General features: G+C 35.2%; 1 pseudogene; it reads right to left on the bottom strand.

Moving 5' to 3' along the window:
- Positions 1–10,906: 10,906 nt before the first annotated feature.
- On the bottom strand, positions 10,907–13,762 carry LOC18104272 (DNA replication licensing factor MCM2-like; annotated as a pseudogene).
- Between the last annotated feature and the right edge of the window lie 1,688 nt (positions 13,763–15,450).

Below are 15,450 nucleotides of genomic sequence, written 5' to 3'. Positions count from 1 at the left end.
CAATGTGATCAACATTCAACTTGCTGGAGCATATATCTCTAAAGAAATGACTGATCTCCGTGAGTGCATCCCATATCCCCTTTGACAACAAATCACGAAAAGCTAATGGAATGAGTGTTTGCATAAACATGTGGCAGTCATGACTCTTCATTCCATATAATCTGCATTCATCTATATTAACCAGCCTTGATATGTTCGAGGCATGTCCATTGGGAAAACGCAGACTCTTAAGCCATTTATAGACTAGTAGTTGTGTGTTTTTCTCTAACACGAAGCTTGCTCTTGGTTTTGCGACTCGTGACTCATCATAAACCAAACCCGTGACTCATCCAATCTAGCCTTGATGTTGTCCTTTGTCTTCCCTTTCACATCCACGACGGTGTTGAAAATGTTCTCAAACATGTTCTTTTCAATGTGCATGACGTCAAGGTTATGGCGGAGAAGATTGGTCTTCCAATAAGGAAGCTCCCAAAAGATACTTCACTTTACCCAATTATGGGTCAAACCAAAATCAGGAAACTTCTGCTTACCTGATTGGAGACTAAACACAATGTCACCATACTTTGATACAACATCATGCAATTCTTCACCAGAAAGACACGGGGGTGCAACATCCTTTTGAACTCTGTCAACAAAGAAATCCTTTCTGTTATTTCTGTACCTGTGATTCGGTGGCAAAAAACGACGGTGACAGTAAAAAAAAAGTTTTACCCGTTTGTTAGCGTGAATGACTTGTTGTTTTTCATACAGTATGGACATGCTAGTTTTTTATGCGTGCTCCAACCAGAAACCATTCCATAAGCTGGTAATCATTGAAAGTCCACACCAAAGCCGGTCTCATAACAAAAATCTATTTCCTCGAGATATCATAAGTTAAAGCTCTAGAGGACCACAACTGCGTCAACTCATCAATCAACGGTCGAAGACAAACATCTATATTCCAACCCGGACTGCTCAGACCTGGTATGACCATAAATAAAAATATAAACTCCGACCTCATACACATCTCCGGTGGCAAGTTATAAACAGTCAGTATGACCGGCCAACAAGAATAAGGAGTAACAAATGACCCGAATGGGTTGAATCTGTCTGTACACAACCCAAGACACACGTTTCTTGATTCAGCTGAAAAGTGAGGATGCACACTGTTAAAGTGTTTCCATGCTTCTCCATCAGAAGGATGCACCATCACTCCATCAACCGCATTATGTGATTGGTGCCATGTCATATGCTCAACAGTCCTTGGTGACATGAATAACCTCTGCAGTCTGGGTGTGATTGAGAAGTATCTAAGTTTTTTATGTGCCACAAGAGTCTTCCCCCTGCTAGTTCTGGGTTTGTAACGGGAATGTCCACTGTCATGCACTCGGTCAGCTCAGCATTTTCAAGGTAGTATAAAATACAGAAGTTAGGGCACATGTCAATTAATGGCATCCTAAACCGAGGGGTTTTATCATGGACATTGCAGCATAGAAGTTCTCTTTCAACCTGTTCCCTTCAAGTAAAATGCTTCTCGCCCATTTGATAATTTTATCATAATCAACCTCACTCAACCCATGATCTGACTTGATGGTGAACACCTATGCTACGACCGATAATTTACTATGGTTCGTGCAGCCATCCCATAATAGTTCGTCAGAATCTTTCAATAGATAAAAAAACCTTGTTGCATCTGCATTAGGTTCTTCTTTTATGATTAGACATTAACTGACATTACCTTTTCATTCTCATTGCATCCATAACCATATTCCTATAAGGATTACTGTTGTCATTTACAACTTCATGCACGTTGCTAGCACTAGAAGTTGACCCAACCACCCTTTCTACCATGCTCTCATTAGGAATAAATAGTTCTCCATGTGCATACCAACACAGGTAATCCTCCATGAAACCTTTGGTTAGAAGATGCATCGTTACAACATCTTGATGCAGAAACTTTTTATTTTTACATTTCCTACATGGACACATATACCACCATCAGTAAAATTTCTCGAAATAGATGTTGTGAAATTAATAAAACCCTGAACCCCATTATAATAATCCATCCTCCACAATCCTTGGGGTGAGTCTCAATACATTCATGACTTCTATTAAACCTCTATAAAATTATGACGATAACATGTATTAATTAACTATGTTACATAAATAAATTTGCAAAAATATTGGTTTACCTCGACATTATCCAACAAACTAAAAAAACACTTATGTTAAATATTCATTATCAATTATCAATAATCAACGTCCATACAAATTTATACATATATAAATTTACAGAAATCACAACTCCGCAATAAAATTGATAAAAATTAAAACGGACCCGTTAAACAAACTATTATTTATTTCATCACAACACATCTAATTCGGTGTAATTCAAACAAAGTTTTAATAATTTACAAACAAATACAATTTGACAAAATCTAAAACAAACTATAACAATTATAAAATTTTACATTCATACTACAAGTTTCTTTGACAAATAACAATCAAACAAGTACGTACGTTAACAAAATACATATACTAAAAAAAACAATAAAAAACAATAAAATTGACATTTAAATGTTAAAACTAAAAAGGATAGATTTACTTAAAAAAATGATAAAATCCACAATAAATTAATCAGAGAACGGATGTTGTGACCATGTACAAAAGTATAAGAAACTTGAGTGCTTGTGTTGAGAAGAGGGGGAGAGTTTGGGAGGGGAGAGTTGGGATGGGGAAGAAGAAGTAGAAATAGAGGAGGAGAGAGTCGACAGAGTGGGTATATTTTGGCTATTACCGATGAAATCATCAACGAACACGTCCCGTCGGTATACCCGTCGGTCATTCTGACGGTGAATGGGCCACGTCACTGCACGAAGATCCCGGTTTGAATCCCTCGGTCATTTCATCGGTAAAATCGTTTGAAAAAACTCCACGTCATCACACTGTTTCACCTTTTCAAAATTCTATATATTCCATTGGCAATATGATCGGTATATACCGATGAAAGTAGTCCATCAGTATATACCAACCGTCGGCCGGAAGTAGTCTGTCGGTATATATCGACCGTATTGCAGATGGAGTCTATGCCGTCAGTAATTATTATCGACAGCAAAGGTTTGTCGGTATATACCGACAAAATTAGAGATATAATTATATCCGTCGGTAAAAATTACCGACAAAAAAATTCTATCGGTAATTCCGTTGGTTTTCTCTGATTTTCTGGTAGTGGATTGTTTTGAGTCATTGTCAAACCAGTTTCAGTAATCAAATTCACTTTAGAATTTGTTGCTTGCAATTCACGCATACGAGATTGAACCTCAATTTGCAAGTGTGTTTGAAACTATTCAAATGTATAATTGTCTGTAGAATGCAACATCTTCTTCTTATATTCATTCTAGGATGGAGGAAGTTTTGATAAAACAGCCCCCACTTGAAGCGAATCAGGAACTTTGATATCCAAATCACTAAGTTTTGATATCAGCATATGAATTTCATAGACTTGATCCATGATTGGCTTATTGTCAGTAATCTCATACTAAAAAAAATTTAAAGCAACAAAATGATCAGAACCTGATTTTTCCTGCTTTTAGTGTGTCTCCAAGGCAACTTAAATTTATTTTGGCGAATTTAATTTGGAGAAGATGTCATAAAGTCGACTGGTTAGAGTATTCAGTAAATGCCCTCGACAAAGCAATACGTCTTCTTCACGTTTTACTCTTGCAATCTTAATAGTAGCAGATTCATCTTCTTATGGTTCAAGTAGTGTAGATATATTCAGGCAAAAAGTATATTAAATCTTTAATGAAGTAAACAGAAATACCATCTTGTCCATCCATCTTGTGTAATTCGTACCATCGAACCGATCTAGTTTAATTTTGACATCTTTAGCAAATTTGACTTTAGAATTCATATTTGTCTCCATCACATAAACACCTTAAAATTGTTAGAAATATTTAGTATGGAAACAAATATAGAGTTGGCTTAGAGGCGTGAAAACACTATCTTTAAGGTGTTTATTTATCTCACACAGAGGACATAACAATGAAACAATATGACTGTTGATGAAACACTATGACTGTTCATCAAACAATATGACTGTTGATAAAAAACTATGACTATTCATCAAGCAATATGATTGTTCATCAAACAATATGACTGTTGATGAAACACTATGACTATTCATCAAACAATATGACTGTTCATATTAAGTTCCAAGTTCTAAATGCTATCTTTTGATATTATAAATATCCATATAATAGCATTAAGAAGCCAAATAGGTGAGTTTGTCCACCATGACTTAATTTACTACATAATAGAAACCTATACTTTTGAGATTAAGAGGGAGTGTTTCTTTCCAATGTGGGATATACATCTTTTCTTTCTTTATTCATTTACAAACTACACCAATATTTTTGCCTTTCCTTGCATTTCATTGTGCTTTTAACTATATACGTTGCTTTTTTTTTTTGCTTTGGTTTGTTATTTTTTCTTGCTTGCATTGTATTTTCACCATAATTAATTTGTGTGGTACGTTTGTTATCAGCAAATTTGTTGAGCTTTTCTATCTTTCTTTTCGGTTGGGTTGCTGTTTTGTTGGGATTAAGACTTGCTTGCCTTACTCTGCTAGTATGTGTAAGTATTTATGGTTTGGAAGATTAATGGTTGTCTCTTTCTTGTTTTGTTGGACTTTGTTACCAGCTTCTCTATTTTTCCATATGCTTTTTAACCAACCAGCGAAGGCATTGCTTGCTAGGAGTTTGTTTTGAAAAATGTTTGTCCTCTATTTTCTTCCCTTTTGATGGCCGTCAAATTTGTGCTTTAAATTCCCATCTTTATTTATTTGGCCGATTCATATTGTAATTTATGTTTATTCTTTTCATGGCTGACCCTTTTTTATTCCAGTCATTCATTTAGTGCAGCATGAAATGTTTTTTAAGTTTGGCGCATTGCTTTGAATAATTTGTTGGTCAAGTTAAACATTTTGTTATACCCTTGCTCACCAAGATTGCACTTTAGGTACCTTAAAATCTCTTCACCTCGACCAATCCTTTGAGCGTTTATTGTTATCGTCACTTGGATGCTTACCTGCACACGTTTCCTCTTATAATAAACAGTTTAGAAGTCAATGAGCATATTAGGCCAGCCTTTTTAAGTTGGTAAATTAATTAACTTGGTTTTTGCCATCGTTGACATATAATGATAGTGATGACTCAAGTAACTAATTCATTTTTTTTGTTATTTCTTTCTTAACTAAGTCTAATAAACTTTGATTTGCTTCCCTTTCAAGGAAAGTAAATATTCTAGGTTCTATTAAAAAAATACTTTATTGGTCACACAAGTTTCATTTGAATTGATGTTTAGCTGCACACATTTCCTCTTATAAAAAAACAATTTAAAAGTCAATGAGCATTTTAGGCCAACCTTTTTAAGTTGGTAGATTAATTAACTTGGTATTTGCTACCGTATGCCTATAAGTAAGAAATTCAAATTTTTTGTTTGGTTTATTTTTTAGCTAAGTCTAATAAGCTTTGGTTTGTTCCTTTTTGGACAAAAGAAAAAAAAATGGTTGCAAGTTCACCCAGGTAAATAGATATTGTAGGTTTTATTGAAAAATACTTCATTGGCCAAACAAATGCTATTTGAATTGTGGTTGGTGGTTGGAAAACAAAATGAAGAGAAGGATTGTTGCATTTAGAACTTGAAATTTAAGAAACAAGAATGCAAGTTGGTAGTTGCTTTGTTCTGCGCATCCTTAACCAAGATAGGGGTCTGAGAGTTTTTAATGCTTTTTTTTAGGGTGAATATTGTTGCCATAACTGCATGTTGTTGAGCAAAGACTGATGATGATTGTAGATGTGGAATTCACTTCAACAAGAAAAACAGTCTTTAGATGGTTTGTTGAATTACTAGCGCTAAGGATTTTTTTTGATGTGAATAAGGGGTTATTATCATTTAGGTTGTATCTTTGTTTAGGCTACATATTAAGAGCGAAAAAAAAAACATGTGAGCACTTTTGATTGGGTTGTAAAAACAAAGTGTCAGATTTACATTGTTGATCATTGTGGGTAAAGCCATCTATTGTTTTTTAATGCTTTTATCATATGGCTTTAGCAATTATATTCTTTTAATCACATCTATAAAATTTATGTTATGGTAGTTTCAAGTTGTTGTACATTAAAGTTGCCTTAATTAGTTAGATTTTTCAAAGAATTTTTCTTTGCATCTTTAGGATTTATTGTTCTTCAGCTTGATTAATGTCGGGAAAGCATACATTGACATTTTTAGTTTTTTTTTTACTTATTTAATTTTTTGGTTATGTTTCTAACTCTAAGTTCTAAGTGTGGATGTGTTGTTATTTGTTCATAATATAATGATATCATTGAGTTATTTTATTGTTGTGTAACTTTTTATAAAGTTGCTTTCATAAATAAAATAAACATTCTAGGTGGAGAAATAGTATAATTTTTTTTATTATCTACGTTACTTTAAGAAATTAAACAAACATTTTAGGTGGAGCAATTTCATGTTTATAAGTTTCATAGATGGCTCGTTCTATTCATGCCACATGCCCTTCGTTTCTAGAAATAACACAACTATTTAACAACTCTTCACAATTGATACCACACACAAGTTTAGTTATGAAAACCACATGCCCTTCGTTTCTAGCTTCTTCTTTTTTCATAATCGTCTACTATCATTTTAAACTTTACTTTCTTCTTCTTCTTCTTCTTCTTCTTTTACAAATTGACAGCACATTATCTCCACCTTCCTTTTCTTTTCGCAACTTTTTTCTTCATTTGACCACTAATATTGCTATTTGCCTTTTCATTTGCAGGAAATCTCCATCAACAGGATCTCACAATAATTTTGTTTATGTAGCGACTTCACATGCTGTTTTTCTATTAATTTTGCATGCCCCTATGAACTACTTCAGCAACATTTAACTCTCTTAGAAAGCAATGCAACTCTTTAATGCCCCTATTAATTTTGTTTATAATTAGTGATTACATGGTTCCCTAATGTTTTTTTTAATAGATATAATATTATGTGTGTTGTTTAACTTTTAAAATATGATCAATGACACAATCAATCTTCTCAAATCATGTAAGTCTTTGCTCTTCCAATATCTTTACAATATCGATATTTTTCACACAACTCATTCTATTCAGTCTCTAGGTTTTTGATCACCAACACAATTTTTTTTCCCTCATGAAATATTGGCTTCATCACACCTTCAATTTCTATTATTTATCTAGCACTGGTTTGCAATTATAACACCATCAAATATTTTTTTTTCATAAGCCCGCGGTAGTGCGCGGGCATGCCATCTAGTTAGTGTGCATAACTCCTCACCTTGAACTAAATTTTTTCTAGCATAAAAAAATATCCATACAATAATAGTGTTTTCAAATAAGTAAAAAAAACTTTAGACACGATTCATTGATTTGAATGAATTTAATAAACTCAATTAATTTAATAATATAATTAAAAGAAATTGAACATAAATAGAGGAAACAAAAAAATTAGCAATAATTTACTATAAAAAAATAAACTAGTAATATCATACTAAACAAAAAAGCCCATTGAAAACTCATTGTTGCTCCACTGTGGACACCACCTCACTACCAAAAAGAGTTCATCGTGACAATTCTAACATCACAACGAAAAGTTGCACGGTGACATCAAAAGAGGTCGCATGTTTCGTTAGAGCAACGACCGGAAAAGTAAACCAAATAAAATATCATGATGTGAACATCTCATGCTTATATTTAATCAATTAATTTAATTCAAAAACAAAATTTCTTTTTTTAAAAAAGCTAAGTTTAACAATGAACGACAAATAAAAAGACTCGAGATAACCTAAATTATTTTTAAAATTAGTGAAAAATCCTAAAGAAAAAAATAAAAAAATTACAAAGCCTAATCTCCAATTAAATAAATTTTGAATGATAAAATTGAAAAATCATAAGCTTTAAAAAGCAAAAAAAAAAAAAAAAGCAAACCCGGGCAAATATTCTAAACATGGATTAATCTTCCAAACTCGCAACCCGTGAAATCTTAGACCTAAGCTCAATCAAGAAGTTCAATTCCCAAACAATTTAATATTGAAGGATAAAATCAGAAAAAAATTCAATTTTAAAATTTGCCTAGCAAATTCAAGCGAATCTCCTAAACTTGGGTTAATCTCTCAAACTCACCAACTTGTGAAATCTTAGAATCAAACTAAATCAAGAAGCTCAATTCCCCACTAATTTAATAATGAAAGATGAAATAAAAAAATATCAATTTAAATTTTTTATCAAAGTAAAAAAATAGCAATAAAAAGAATGATGATCAAATTTAATAGGAAAAAAATTGAAGAATGATGAAATCATTAAAAAACAAAATTTAAAAAATATCTCAAATGAAACAAATAATAATAAAAAGAATGCAGACCAAATCTAACAGATAAAAAAATTAAAGGAGATTCGCTTAATTGAAATTGAAAAAAAATCCAATTTTAAAAATTATTTAAGATAGAAGAAATAATAATAAAAAGAAAATGGATCAAATCTGAAAAAAAAAACAAATTGGAAGGCTGCTTTGAAAATTTGAAAGGTCAATCGAGAAAATCAATGAGGAGAAAGAAAAGACAGGAAAAAAAGATCATCAATGCAAAATTAGAGATCCATTGGCCACCGTATTGTCCAGGAATGGAGGGGTAGTCATGAAAATTCAAACACTGCCCCAAAACCATTGTTTGGTTGTCACCCCGTCATATGCCGCATAAAAGGTGTGTGTATGTCCCACATGCTAGCGCATGTATTGTACATGACATGCACTTTTGTTTTTTTAAATAATACTTTATATTTATTAAAAAACCAAGTTGTCGCTTATACAATTTGATTATAATTAAAACATCTATATAAAAATACGAAAAAGCTTATATACGTTAGTTTATAAATTTTTGCTTTTAAGGATAATTGAGACATTTTATTATACTTTAAGAAGTAAATATATAAAAAAACCCCTAAATATTAATATGCTCATATCAATTCAAAAATAACTAATGAGTACTGAGAAAAAAATCGTGTTATTCTTAACAACAAGTTTGAATATTTTTCTTTGAATGATAAAACGAACATTATTATTCAAATTCATAATTATTTGTATTTTCATATACAGTGAAAAATTGAATTCTTTTATGTGTTTGTTAATGGTAATGAAAACTAAGTCTAAACAGATGCATTAACGGATATTTAATAAATTTAAAATCTAAGCATTGCATCTAAGATTTCAACTTAGCTAATAATAAAAACAGCAAGCCTCATTAACCATTTGATAAAATGACATGGTATATTTTCTCACTTGATTACACCAGGAATAGTATTTTATTAAACAAGGAAACATGTAGACACCATTCTCACGTGCACCTCTTAGAAGTATTGCCTCTATGGATTGTTCCTTCACAAGAAAATAAAGTGGGTGAAGTTCAAGGAAAATATTATAGTGTTTGGTGAAGTGATGAACTGAAATGAGATTCTTGTGAATATGAGGAACATATAAAGTATCATGTATATGAAAGGTTTTTTTAGGCATGGGTAAAGTTAAAGAGCCAATATGTGTAATCACCAAACCTGTACCATCACTAAAAAGAACTTCATCAGTGCTGTCATATTCAGAGTGAATGGATAAGTTTTGTAGATCACCCGTGATATTATGAGAAGCTGTAAAGTCACTTAACCATTTATTTTCTTGACCATCTGAGGGACCAACACAGTTGGCAGTCATTGTAGAGGATTGGAGTTTCGGAAAGTTCTTTGCTGCGTGACCTGTTTGATCACAATATTGACATTTTAGCTGGAAGCATCTGTGGTTTGAGATAGGGCGGTCTGAATTATTATTATGCTGGCGGCCTCGAGATGAGCCATTTGAAGGACGGTGTTGACCTTGTTGACGTGAAGGTCCATTTCCTCTGTTACATCCCCTCGTTTGCTGGGTTGTAGAGAAACCAAAACGATGGCTAGTGAAATTTGCAGTAGCCACGAGCTGCTGTGTAGGCCATCCTCCTCAAGTAGCTCTCATGCCCAACAAGCAAATCATGAAGCTCTTTAAAAGCAAGGGATTTTTCTCTTGCTCGAATAGGAGCGGCAATCTCACGAAATTCTGGACCTAACCCGTGAAGGACATAGAGGGTTAAGTCATCATCAGAGATGGGGTGATCAATGAGAGCAATCTTATCAACCAAGCTTTTAACCGTATCAAGATACTCTGAGATCGGTCGATTTCCATGCTGAATCAAGGTCAGTTCTTCCTTGAGTTACATTGCCCTTGTACGTGATTTGCTTGCATACAATGTTGATAATTGTTTCCATGCCTCATGTGAGGTTTTGGCTGTGGCAATGGAAGGTGTGATTGAAGGTGAGGTGGATGCAAGAATGGCGCTAAGAATTAGGTTGTCTTGCCTAACCCATCAGTTTTTCATGGCTATAGACGTTGGGTTACCATCGGAGGAGGGGCATTGTGATTCTCCATTAACATAATCCATTAGATCATAGCCAATTAGGAGAGCCTCAAATCGCACTCACCATTAAGGAAAAGATAAGGGTGTGAGTTTCTTATTGATTTGAGTTGTGATGTTGAAAACAACAAGAGGGAGCTTTGAGGAGGAGTTGGACTAATTTGTGGAAAACATGTGTGAAAAGGATCATATTCTCGTTGAAGAGATTCTTTTTGAAGAGATGATGCTCTGATACATATAGGAGTGTAATATTATTCAGAAGCTCACAATGGAATTTTCAACATACTTCATTGATGCTTATGATGTTGTTTTATACTATCTTTACAAATCCATCTAGGAGAAATTACAGCTATCAAAAGTTATTAAAGGACTATATTTTCTTAAATGTATCAATTTACAAGGCATGATTCTAGGCTTGGTTGTTGCTGCAAATCACTCTATATTTCTTGCTGCTGCAAATCACCTCCAGATTTCTTGCACCTTCCTTAATAAGAGGGATCTTGGAGGTGGTTGCACAAATAACCCCCGGGGATTCTTCGCTTGTCCATGCGAAGATTCTCTCTGCATCTCAGCATAAACTTGTGTTGTGTGAGTTTTTCCATATCAGAATCATGAAACCTTGGGGATATGTTCAACTTGGCATGGGTAATATACTTTTTCAGCAAATCTCGAGAAAGAACCTCTGGATCAACTGGCCTGGCAGAGGCTTGATCTTCCTGAGACTCGCTATAGGACCTCCCATCTATATTAGCACCCTTGGCCTATGATTTGAAATGACTATCAATTACAAACTCTGCAAGCATCTCATCTGCTATGGGGTCAACCACATCCTTAACAGCACAAAGGGTGTCAAAACGGGAAACGATAGGACCTATCAACTTGACTTTCTGTGAAAGTGTTTTGGAGGAGTCGTACCTTCCTTCAATAGGATTTACAGCAACAATATCTGAGCACCGAGCATGGAGAGAAGTAATAATACTAGCTATGGATATACTAATACTCTGCTGCTCCATTGCATCGTGGATGCTCACCCTGTCCTGATCATTCATCTTGTCAAACTTATCAATCAGGCAGATCCCTTTATCAGCTAGAACAAGGGCTCCTCCTTCAAGGGTCCCACTTTTATGTCACTGGGTCCTTGTGCACTGCAGTCGTTAGACCAACAATAGAAACCCCTTTACCAGTAGTATACATGGCCCTCTGTCCAGTCCTTTCAACATACTTCAGAAATTGAGATTTTGTAGTGCCAGGATCACCTAGGAGAAGCACATTTATATCTCCTCGCAGCCGGTGTTTCCCCTCAACATTTTTCTCTTGGCCTCGAAACATAGCCAAAGCTAATGCAGTTTTAATGCCCTCGTGTCCATAGATGGATGGGGCAATAGACTTGATAATCCTTTCCTCTATTCTTGGGGTTTTAGACAACCTTTTAATTTCTTCTTTGCCCTCTGGAGCGAGCCTGTACACAGGAAAGAGATCTTGCTTCTTTGTGACATAGTTTGCTTCGATTACAGAGGAAAAGATAGGAAATCCATTCTTTGTGTTCGAACACAAGTCAAAATTATTTGTACATATGCCAGTGACCTCAATTTCTTCCCCAGGGCGTGCACAGTCAATCAAATCATTCAACAATATCACTTCCTTGTATCTTGGAAGCCGACCTGCAGGCGCAATTCCAGGGCTTTCTTGGAGTTTAAGCTTCTGGTAATTCTTGTATATTGTCTGTTCAATGTTAATAGTGAATGATCCTTTTTGATTGGCATTCAGGGCAAGAACCAACCTTGACTTCTGAATAAGAATTCTGAAAGAATGATCCCAAAATCGCTCCACACTTGTTGCAATCATATTTTACCTCTTGCAACTGAGGGAAGACACCGGATCGCCTAGTCACAACTCCTCCAACACAAATCATAGTGTTCAAATGAATCTGCCCAATGTTTCTAATTTGATCATAGACTGGTAAGTTGGTGATGCAGACATCGATCTTTTGATGGAAATTTCTGTAGTTAGGATGTAAATCAAAGACAACTTTCATGGCTACTTCTTCCATGACCTCTAGGACAGATTGAGGGGCATTAGCAAGCCAGATGGCAATATTGGGATGGACAAATATAAATTGTTTGTAATCATTCTCCAAGCTACACTTATTGGTTGACACCATTTCGTTTATCTTTCGAACATATTCAAAATATCCATCTTCATTCTTTGGATTCACATATGTAAGTAAGAATTCCTTAAACTTGGCAATGAAACGACAAACTTCATCTCTGGCAACCTATATATTCCCTGGGAGTTCCTTGGACACGGTACATCTCAAACTCGCCTTCATCACCATCTTCATCCTCATCTTGAAAACCCTTTGTCTGATCAGGCATGGGCACATCTTCCCTTGAATGGCTCCTCTGTGATCTACCTGGTGAGCTCTGCAAATCATCATCAGTATCAACATCATCATAGCTTTTTGGAGGCCTGAAATCAGCTCTAGACCCTTTTGAAGGCCTGTAGCTGTCATCAGCCGTATCATTGTCATGCAGAAGCTGAAGGAGCTTCTGATTTGAAAAGCGAACATCACGAGCCTCAAGCTCCAACTTAGCCGCCCTTCGATCCTGAATCACCTGATCAGTATCCCTGTCATCCTCAAACGATTCCTCCAGCCCCACGAGCTCATACTGATCATGCTCATCCATTCTCCGATAATCATCCATGAAATTGTCGTTGAATAGATCCTCTCCATCATCATCATCATACTCATCTTGCTTAGATTGAGCAGTAGTACTGGAAGTTGTTGTAAGTGCAACAGTTGAAGCAGGGACACTAGGTAGAGACGTGAAACTACTAATGGACAAAGAATTGCCAAAAAAGATGAATCTGTACGTGTTCTTGAAGCCACATTCTTCACAGCATTATTCATATCTGTGATATCCTTTGTTGCCTTATCACCAATCACAGAAGCCTTGTAGGGGTAGTGATCTCCTTCCAACTTCAGCAAAATATATTTGGTTTGATCTATCATTCCACGAAGAAGATCCTTAATCTCCTCAAACGCGCCTCGAGGCTCAGTATTAGTCGTCATGTCCTAGGTTCGAAGATCAACTGCTCTGATACCACTTGTTGCATGCTGAATTGAAATGGTTCCTGCTGGGATTTTTTTCGAGTATTTGAGTGAACTTTTGGAGCTTACTGTCAAGGCCAACCATATATGGATGGTAAGAGTTAGCGTCCATAGAAGAAGAAGAAGAAGAAGAGAGAGAGATTCTCAGAATTCACCATTCATCCATAATAATTTGTTTCCTAACTTCCCTACAAATTCTGTTACAAGATATAAAAAGGACTAAGCCTTTTAGAAAATTTATAACAGATTGTAACTGATTCCCCTCTACAGGCTCCACGTTTTGTCTCATTTAAATCAAACTAAAGCAATTAAAACGTTGCGTATAATTAAAGGGATAAAACGCATTGTATAAGCAATACTATTCTCCAACAACTATTTTATTTAAAAGCTAAAATCCTCTTATCTCTTAATTCCCCAATGTTTCAAGGAAAGAGTAATCTAGAGGCTTACTTGAATTAGGAAAAAAAAAGTGGAGTTTGTGTTTGATTACCATATATATATTTAAAAGAAAAAAAAGGTTAAATTGGCTATGGTTAAACTCATTGATTATGCAATTAGTTGGTGGAATCAACTTGTTATAAATAGAAGGTGCAATGAAGAGAGGACAATAGACACGTGGGAGGAAATGAAGGTAATTATAAGGAAAAGATTTGTACATATTCACTATTATGGAGAGATTTATAATTAATTTGCAAACCTTATCACAAGGTTTTAGGAGTGCGGATGAGTACTTTAAGGAGATGAAAGTAACTATAATTAGAGCTAATATTTCCGAGGATAAAGTAGCTATGATGGTTAGGTTTTTGAATGAATTAAATAAAGAAATTGATAATATTGTGGAATTGTAGCACTATATAGAGATTGATGATATTATACATATGGCTGTAAAAATAGAGAAATAGTTTAGGAGAAAGGGTAGTCCGAAACCAGGTGGATATTCACTACAACATTATCCAGTTTTACCGACGGATTAATTCCGTCGGTGACAGCAATGAAATCCGTTGGTGAAAACAATACCGACAGACTCACCGACGGAAGTGATCCGTCGGTAAAACAGTCGTCGGTAAATCCCATTTTCGTCGCTAATTCTGTCGCAAATAAAAAAAACCACCCACCGACGGAAACACCGACGGTAATACAGACGGATACGCGCGCCAAAAAAAAATTCCTCGCGGGAACATTACCGACGGCCAATCCGTCGGTAATTTTAAGGGTAATTACCGACGGCATCACCGACGGATTTTCCGTCGGTAATTATGGCATGGCTTGTAATTTTGTTGCAACTCTCTGTGTAATACCGACGGATAATATCCGTCGGAAGTTAATCACCGACGGATAATATCTGTCGGTGATTCCGTCGGTAATGATGGCATGGATGGTAATTGTTCGGCAACTCTCTGTTAAATACCGACGGATATTATCCGTCGGTATATCCGTCGGTATGTATTTGAAATATATAAAAATAATAATTTATTAATTGTAAAAAACATTAATAAACAAATAAAAATGCATTAAACATTAAAAATGTAAAAGTAATAATATTCATTACAAATTTAATGTGTTTAAACTAGAATAGCGGCGGAGCTAGAGGAGGAGGCGGAGGAGGAGGCTGGTTGTTCCCGGGACCAAACGGCCAAAAAGAAGCTGCACAAGTATCGTCACCCATCTTTGATCTCATCTCCATGACTATTTGACGGAGCTCATCATAATTCGTCGAGAGTTGTTGATATTGTTGTTTCAACGCAATGAACTCCTCAGACTGGGTGTTCAATACTGATGGAGAGCTTCCAACAGTTGAGACACTACGAGTCGAACGCAAGTTGTCAGCCGTAGTGTTGGAGAGCCCGTAGACCCT

The sequence above is a fragment of the Populus trichocarpa genome, chromosome 13, assembly GCF_000002775.5.
Source record: "Populus trichocarpa isolate Nisqually-1 chromosome 13, P.trichocarpa_v4.1, whole genome shotgun sequence".
NCBI lineage: Eukaryota > Viridiplantae > Streptophyta > Magnoliopsida > Malpighiales > Salicaceae > Populus > Populus trichocarpa.
This window is presented reverse-complemented; position numbering and strand designations above follow the sequence as displayed.